This window comes from Chelonia mydas, chromosome 18, assembly GCF_015237465.2.
Source record: "Chelonia mydas isolate rCheMyd1 chromosome 18, rCheMyd1.pri.v2, whole genome shotgun sequence".
NCBI lineage: Eukaryota > Metazoa > Chordata > Testudines > Cheloniidae > Chelonia > Chelonia mydas.
This window is the reverse complement of record NC_051258.2, coordinates 6,284,998-6,292,292: the sequence shown is the minus strand read 5'-3', so window position 1 is coordinate 6,292,292 and position 7,295 is coordinate 6,284,998. Positions and strand designations below refer to the sequence as shown.

The following is a 7,295-nucleotide window of genomic DNA, read 5'->3' as shown; positions in this document are numbered from 1 at the left end:
TGGCAGAACCTGCAGGCTAGAGCGTCCCGCAGGGGGAGGAGCTCTTCCCCTTGGGCTCTATGGCAGAACCTGCAGGCTAGAGCGTCTCACGGGAGTTCTTCCCCCTATGGACTCTATGGCAGAGGCTGCAGGCTAGACCGTCCCGCAGGGGGAGGGGCTCTTCCCACTTGGACTCTATGGCAGAAGCTGCAGGCTAGCGCAGCCTATCCAGAAAAAAGGTTTCTTCCCCACCCCCTCCCCCTGTAGCCGACGGCCTGAAGCTAGAGTGTCTCCCTCCCTAAGCCCCGCCCCCTTGGAGGTCTGAGGCTCTGGGGGTGCTGCCAGGCCTTGGCCCATGGACTTGGGCGGTTCCAGAGAGGGCGGCGCACAGTGATGGGGGGAGGCCTGGGGGCCCTGGGCGCGTATCCCGTGATGCTCAGTCAGCTCTGCAGTTGGCTGAGCCGCTCTGTGAGATCTTTCCCAGTGAATGGTGGGAGAACGTGTCTGTCTCGTGTGGCTGCAGGGGCGGTGGTCGAAGTGAACCAGTTCCAGCCAGGCACCCCCCGGTTGGCAGCTGTGGCCTTCGTGGTGTGTGGGGGGCAAGGCCTGGATCCTCCCCTGAACAGTGGCTTGCACCACACGCGGGCACCCGCGCTGCTCCCACTGGGGAACGGGAGGCAGGTGCAGGGCGCGAGACATGGTGGAGAACGTTTCAGCAGCAGCTTGGTGCCGGGGAATTACAGACCAGTCAGCTTCACTTCGGTACCCGGACAGATAGTGGAGCACATAATTAAGCAATCGGTTTGCAGACGCATAGATGATAATAAGGTGATAAATAACAGCATGGATTTGTCAAGAACAAACTGTGTCAAAGCAACCTAATAGCTTTCTTTGACAGGGTAACAAACCTTGTGGATGGGGGGGAAGCGGTAGATGTGGTATATCTGGACTTCAGTAAGACTTTTGATACTGTCTCGCATGACCTTCTCATAAACAAACTGTGGAAATACAGATGGAGCTACTATAAGGTGGGTACATAACTGGTTGGAAAACCGTTCCCAGAGAGTAGTTATCAGTGCTTCACAGTCAAGCTGGAAGTGCATATCGAGTTGGGTCCCACGGGGACTGGTCCTGGGTCTGGTTCTGTTCAGTATCTTCATGAATGATTTAGGTAATGGCATAGACAGTACACTTATAAAGTTTGTGGACAATACCAAGCTGAGAGGAGTTGCAGGTGCTTTGGAGGATAAGATTAAAATTCAAAATGATCTGGACAAACTGGAGAAATGGTCTGAAGTAAATAGGACGAAATTCAATATGCAAAGTACTCCACTTAGGAAGGAACAATCACACACACAAAATGGGAAATGACTGCCTAGGAAGGAGTACTCCAGAAAGAGATCTGGGGGTCATAGTGGATCACAAGCTAAATATGAGTCAACAGTGTAACATGGGTGCAAAAAAAGCAAACATAATTCTGGGATGTATTAGCAGGAATACTGTAAGACATGAGAAGTCATTCTTCCGCTCTACTCTGCATTTATATGGCCTCAAGTGGAGTATTGTGTCCAATTCTGGGTGCCACATTTCAGGAAGGATGTGGACAAATTGGAGAAAGTCCAGAGAAGAGCAACAAAAATTATGAAAGGTCTAGAAAATATGACCTATGAGGGAAGATTGAAAACATTGGGTTTATTTAGTCTGGAGAAGAGAAGGCTGAGAGGGGACATGATAACAGTTTTGAAGTAAATTAAAGGCTGGTACAAGGAGGAGGGAGAAAAATTGTTCTTCTTAACCTCTGAGGATAGGACAAGAAGCAATGGGCTTAAATTGCAGCAAGGGTGGTTTAGGTTGGACATTAAGAAAAACTTCCTAATCGTCAGAGTGGTTAAGTACTGGAATAAATTGCCTAGGGAGGTTGTGGAATCTCCATCATTGGGGATTTTTAAGAGCAGCTTGGACAAACACCTGTCAGGGATGGTCTAGATAATACTTAGTTCTGCTTTGAGTGCAGGGGACTGGACTAGATGACCTCTTGAGGTCCCTTCCAGTTCTGTGATTCTGTGAGAAGGGAAAGTAGATCAGTACATGCAGAAATGGAGGGGTGGAGACAGCTGATGCTGCTTGTAATGGCTGATACATCTTATGCTAACCGGCAGTTCTGGACCATGACCACAAGCACTGAGTGGTGGGAAACGATCACTGAGCAGATCTGAGATGACCAGCAGTGGGCTCAGAACTTCTGCATGAGAAAACCCACATTCCAGGAGCTCTGTGAGGAGTTCATCCTGGCCCTTCAGGGCCAGGACATGCTGATGTGAAGGGCCATGGCAGGCTAGAAGCGAGTTGCTATTGCCAAGCAGTCATCAGATGTTGCAAGAGCTCAGTGGCATAGGTGATAGTTTTCTACCAGAGTCTTGGAATAACTGTTCTCTTTTCCAGGAAGGAATCTCCAGGAAAGTTCATATCATCCAGTGCCACCACAGCCTGAAATAGTGCAAAGACCAGCACTAATTGTGACAGTGCCCATATCATGCTGGGTGCCAACCAAAGACACAGAGTGTTCCATGCTCTTAAGTGTTCACAGTTAAAGGAGACATAAAGCAAACAGGGGCTAGAGCAGGGTAAAAGTCAGCTGCAATTTCCCCTTTCTAAATTCTTCCCATTGTTGTATAGAGTCATTTGTTTCAAGATCCAATAAATACCACACTGAGTTTCAGTAGCTCAGACACTTTTTTGCAGGATCAATTTGTACCCTCAAAAGTATGCTCGTGTTGTTCATGTCTGCAGATACAAATCTCTATCTGTGGCACGTGCATGGCTTCCCATCACTGTAGTATCTGAGAATCTCACTATCTTTAGTTTATTTTTCCTCTCTTTCCCCCCACGTCCCCATGTGTGAGGCATTTCAGAGCTATCTTTCCCGTTGTACTGATGGTGAACCAAGGCACAGAGAGACTACATGACTTGTTCAAGGTCACCTAGGAAGCCTGTGGCAGACCAGGGACTTGAACAAAGGGCTCCCATGTCTTAGGTGAGGGTCTGAGCCACTGGACTATCTTTCCCTTCAGTAGCTGCATCTCCTACCTGATACCAAGATAACATACACCTTAGAAACACTGTGACATTCTGGCGTGTAATCCAGACCAGTGAGAGGCTGTGTCACCCCTGCCCTGCAAACGTGGGTCCCTCACTATGCTTTGCTGCTGTAGCTCCTACCTGGGCAACTCACAGTCAAACAGCCTGCAGGTCACACCCTGAGTGTCTGTATATAGCTGCAGCCCACCAGTCACACATCAGTCACACTCTGGCTTCCATCAAGCCTTGGTTACCACTTGCAGGGTGACTCCAACACACTCCCACTTCTGGATTTCCCCCAAAAATGTGTGTTCTGCACTGTCCAGCCTTCTCCTGGACAGTCCAGATATATTAGGTCTGTTGCCCTCTAAGGGGATCAATATAAAACAGTTTGCTACCAGAAATGGAGTTCAGTTTAAAGACATAGTTCAGTTTAAAGACAACACTGGTCTGTTCTTAATTAAAGAATGAAACAAGTTTATTTAACTGCAAAGAGGGAGATGTTAAGTCATTACAAACATAAGGCATTAAAGTCAGAAATGGTTACAAGAGAAATAAAGATAAAATCCTTCCTAGGACTAAAACATAACAAGCTAGACTTGGGTCAAGATAAAATTTTCACCACATGCTCCCAGCAACAGGGCTGACTAAATTTCAGGTCAGGATCTCTCCCAAAGTCAAATGGGCTTGTTTCTTTTGTTGTCTTAGGTGAAAGAACGAGAGATGGATAGGGAGAGAGAACTTGGGATGTTTTTGTCTGTCCCTTTTATAGTTCAGTCACCCTTTGAAATGCATTTTCCTGAGGGCTGTGCCTAGATAAAGTTCATTCCTCCTATGTGGATGGAGACAAGCAATCTGATGGTGAAAGAGGGTCCATGCTGTTGTTTGCTAAGATGCTGATCTGTTTGTTCCTGCCCTCACTCTTTGCCAAAGAATTGGCCACTTGACTGGTGATTGTCCATCAGTTTTGATGACCACTTGGCTAGATGCATCAGCTTGTCCTTTGTCTTTAAGAAACAGGTTCACTCCCTTCCCAGAATTGTCTAGCAGACGCACTTCAGCCATGATTTCAGCTTAAGTCCATAACTGTATTACACACTTTTCATCATATTATTGACCAGTGAGTTATTAGTTTTCAGATGATACCTCATAAGGCATATTTTGTACAAAGATTGTTACAGTAAGGTGTAGGGTGTGAACAGAGGGGTGCATTCCATCACAAATACCTAGGACGGATGCAATGACACAGATCAAGCAGTTAGGCCTGGCATTAAGGTTTGTGCCCACCATTCATTTTGGACACACTTCTTGCTGTACAAATTATGTAGACACTTTCTTCTTTTCCTTGCCTCCCTTCACACAAATAAATGTGTCCATTTATCAAAAGGGTTGTCTCTATATTCTCTCTGGTTGTTGCCTTCAGCTGTTGTCCAAATAAAGGGCCTTAAAACTTTACGCTATATTTGCTGGAGACGTGGTGGAGGGAAATGGTAGCCATGGATGTATAATTTACTTTGGGTGTTAGTTGAGCCCATAGAACCTGCTAAAGACTACCCGTTTATCTCACGTGAGCCTGTGTCTGCAGGGTGGTGGTGGAATGGCCCTTCATTGTTTTGAAAACACATTGTACATTTGGGCTCAAGAAAAGCTAAAGGAAGTAGCTGGAGTTGTCAAGAGGTTCCATCTCCCACTGTCTACTTCTCGTTCCCTGTTTTCCCCCTCCACCGCTAAACGGCCCTTGGCTGGATTGGAACCAGTGACCTAGAAGTGAACAGCCACCAGCTCCCTCCTTCAGTTCAGGTGTGCTTAAAGCAGAGGAAAGATGGCATAGGTATTAGGGTGCTCACTTAGAAGACCCATGTTCAATTTCTTGTTCCACCACAGTCTTCCTGCATGACCTTGGGCAAGGCACTTCCCCACTCTGGGCCTCAGTTCCGATCTGTAAATGGGTCTAATAGCCCTACCCTGCCTCACAGGGCAAATACATTAAAGCTTGTGAGGAGCTCAGGTACTGTGGCAATGGGAGCCAGATAAGTCCCTAAGACAGTAAGTATTTTATCAGCAGCGCCATGCCTGGGTCCTGCTTGTCTGGCATTGTAATGGCTACATTTTGTAGTGTAGTTTCCCTTTTGGTTGTTGATGGCCATATTGGGGGAAACTATTCTGTTGTTTCTGATTTTTTTTAAAGCAATAAACAAAACATTTAAAACAAACTTCCACTGACCTTAGTGGGAGCAGGCCCAATATTAGTAATTCTCTTTTTCAGGTGCATCCCAATCATCAGTTGTTAATACACTCTCCACAGGAGATGTGATTTGTAGGGCCAGGCAGTGAAAGGTGCTGAACCCCTCAACTCCTGTTGATATCAGTAGGAGCTGAGCGTTCATCAGCTCCCAGGATCTGGCCTCACAACCACTCAGGTTGAAGTCGGTGGGAGTTTTAACACTGATTTCCCTGGGACCAGGATCAGGGTCTTAATTTACTCCAACAGCAGTTCAATCCATTAGAGCATCAAGGAATCCTTGCACTGCGGAGTCAAGGGGGTTAATGTAGTTTGCCAGGCACCCCACCGCCGTATACCAGCCCTCCCTAGGCTTTGAGATCAGCCTAGCTAGTTCCAAGGGACTTTCTTTTTTGGGTTGTTGCTGTGTCATCCAAGTTTTCCCCTGAACTCAGTCCCTCTGTGAAACATTCCCAGAGCAGGGAGCCAGCTCCCAGTTGCAAGCAGAGGTGGTGAGCTAATGGAAGCTGCCAAGGCTCCATCAAAGCATTCCCAAGTCCCTGCGAGTGCTGAGTCATCAAGGAAGGGAGGAGATCATGAGCAATGGTGAACAAGTCCAAGGACCATGCAGATCAGAAGGCGGTGATGCTAGAAGCAAGCCCAGTAATTAAACTGGCAAAGGGACCAGCAGGGATAACTGGTAGGTTTGCTTGGATGAATGTTTAATAAATAGGACATGACAGAACATGCGTTACTGTGCTATGATCACCTCATCCATGCATCACAAGAAGCCTTATATGGGACCTTAATATTTAAGGTCAGACTTAAGGCTGGCTGGTGGTTGTTCAGGATGAAGGTAAAGCTACATGGGATGTGGATTGTGGAAAGGAGCTGGAGCTGAGATTGCAAAGGGGAACTGACTAGAGCTTATGCGGGGTGATGTTGAATGACGCAACTGCTTCTTTCCTAGCTGCGTGTGATCTGCATTGGTGGGAGGTGCAGGGAAGCATCTTAATAGGTTAAAGTTTTGTCTGAGAATTTCCCAGCTTTATAATGGATGAACATTGACAGTTCTTCACGTGAATGGCTATGAACGCGGTTGTGTATTATTTCTTGGATGTCTCCTGTGCCATCCTGAGCTGCATGGTTTGTCCTTATCCCACGATAGAGCCATTTCCCCTCTACTTCACAGTAACCCCATTGCCCAACTCCAGAACGTTTGCCCCCCTACATTCTGCATCTAGGCATTAGTGTAATACACAGTATTCCATGTCCTGCTGTTACGTCTCAAGTACTTTGAGATGCCCACATACAAGGTCGCATAAGATAGCGTAGCTGTAGTCTATTCATGAGCTATTTACTGTTGCTGTAACTAAGATCAATGCAGAAGACCACTGGCTGGCACCTTGGCTTCACAGACAGCTGCAAGAACACTAGGTTTGCAGCAGGAAAGGCAAGTCTGAACTCATGAGAGCCCCATGAAATCCTGTTCTAAAGCTTCCACTGAGAGTTCTCACAACAGGAAATAAAATATCCTACTTGCTGCACTTCTCTTGCCACTGGACCCCAGATCAATAGTTGGACTGCGAACAGAACATGGGTTACCACGACTTCAGCGTATCAGATGAGGGGTAGCAATTATGTCCCAATTGTGGCCAATACTATAACGGGGTTCAAATGGGAGCTAGATAGATTCATGGAAGATAGCCAGGATGGGCAGGGATGGTGTCCCTCGCCTCTGTTTGCCCGAAGCTGGAATTGGGTGACAGGGCATAGATCACTTGATGATAATCTGTCTATTCATTCCCTTTGGGGCACCTGCCATTGGCCACTGTCAGAGGACGAGATACTGGGCTTGATGGCCCTTTAGTCTGTCCCAGTATGGCCGTTATGTCCTTTATGTTCTCCAAACAGCACTACAAGCAGTAGAGGAAGTGAAAACTGAAAGCTCCACAAAGGAGAGCTTAGTTCTGTTGTATGGTTGCTCCTAGGAGTTTGGTACCTAGCAGACAGTCTA

The 7,295-nt window shown here is 46.9% G+C and overlaps 1 long non-coding RNA gene across 2 annotated transcripts; it reads left to right on the top strand.

The window, feature by feature from the left end:
* The first annotated feature begins 42 nt into the window (after positions 1-42).
* On the top strand, positions 43-4,443 carry LOC119563933. Of its 2 annotated transcripts, none has more exons than XR_005222715.2 (2): positions 43-807; positions 2,422-4,443. It is a non-coding gene; the product is annotated as an uncharacterized LOC119563933 (long non-coding RNA). The 2 variants fall into 2 exon arrangements; XR_005222714.2 differs by lacking the exon at positions 43-807 and adding an exon at positions 955-1,007.
* Positions 4,444-7,295: the final 2,852 nt, after the last annotated feature.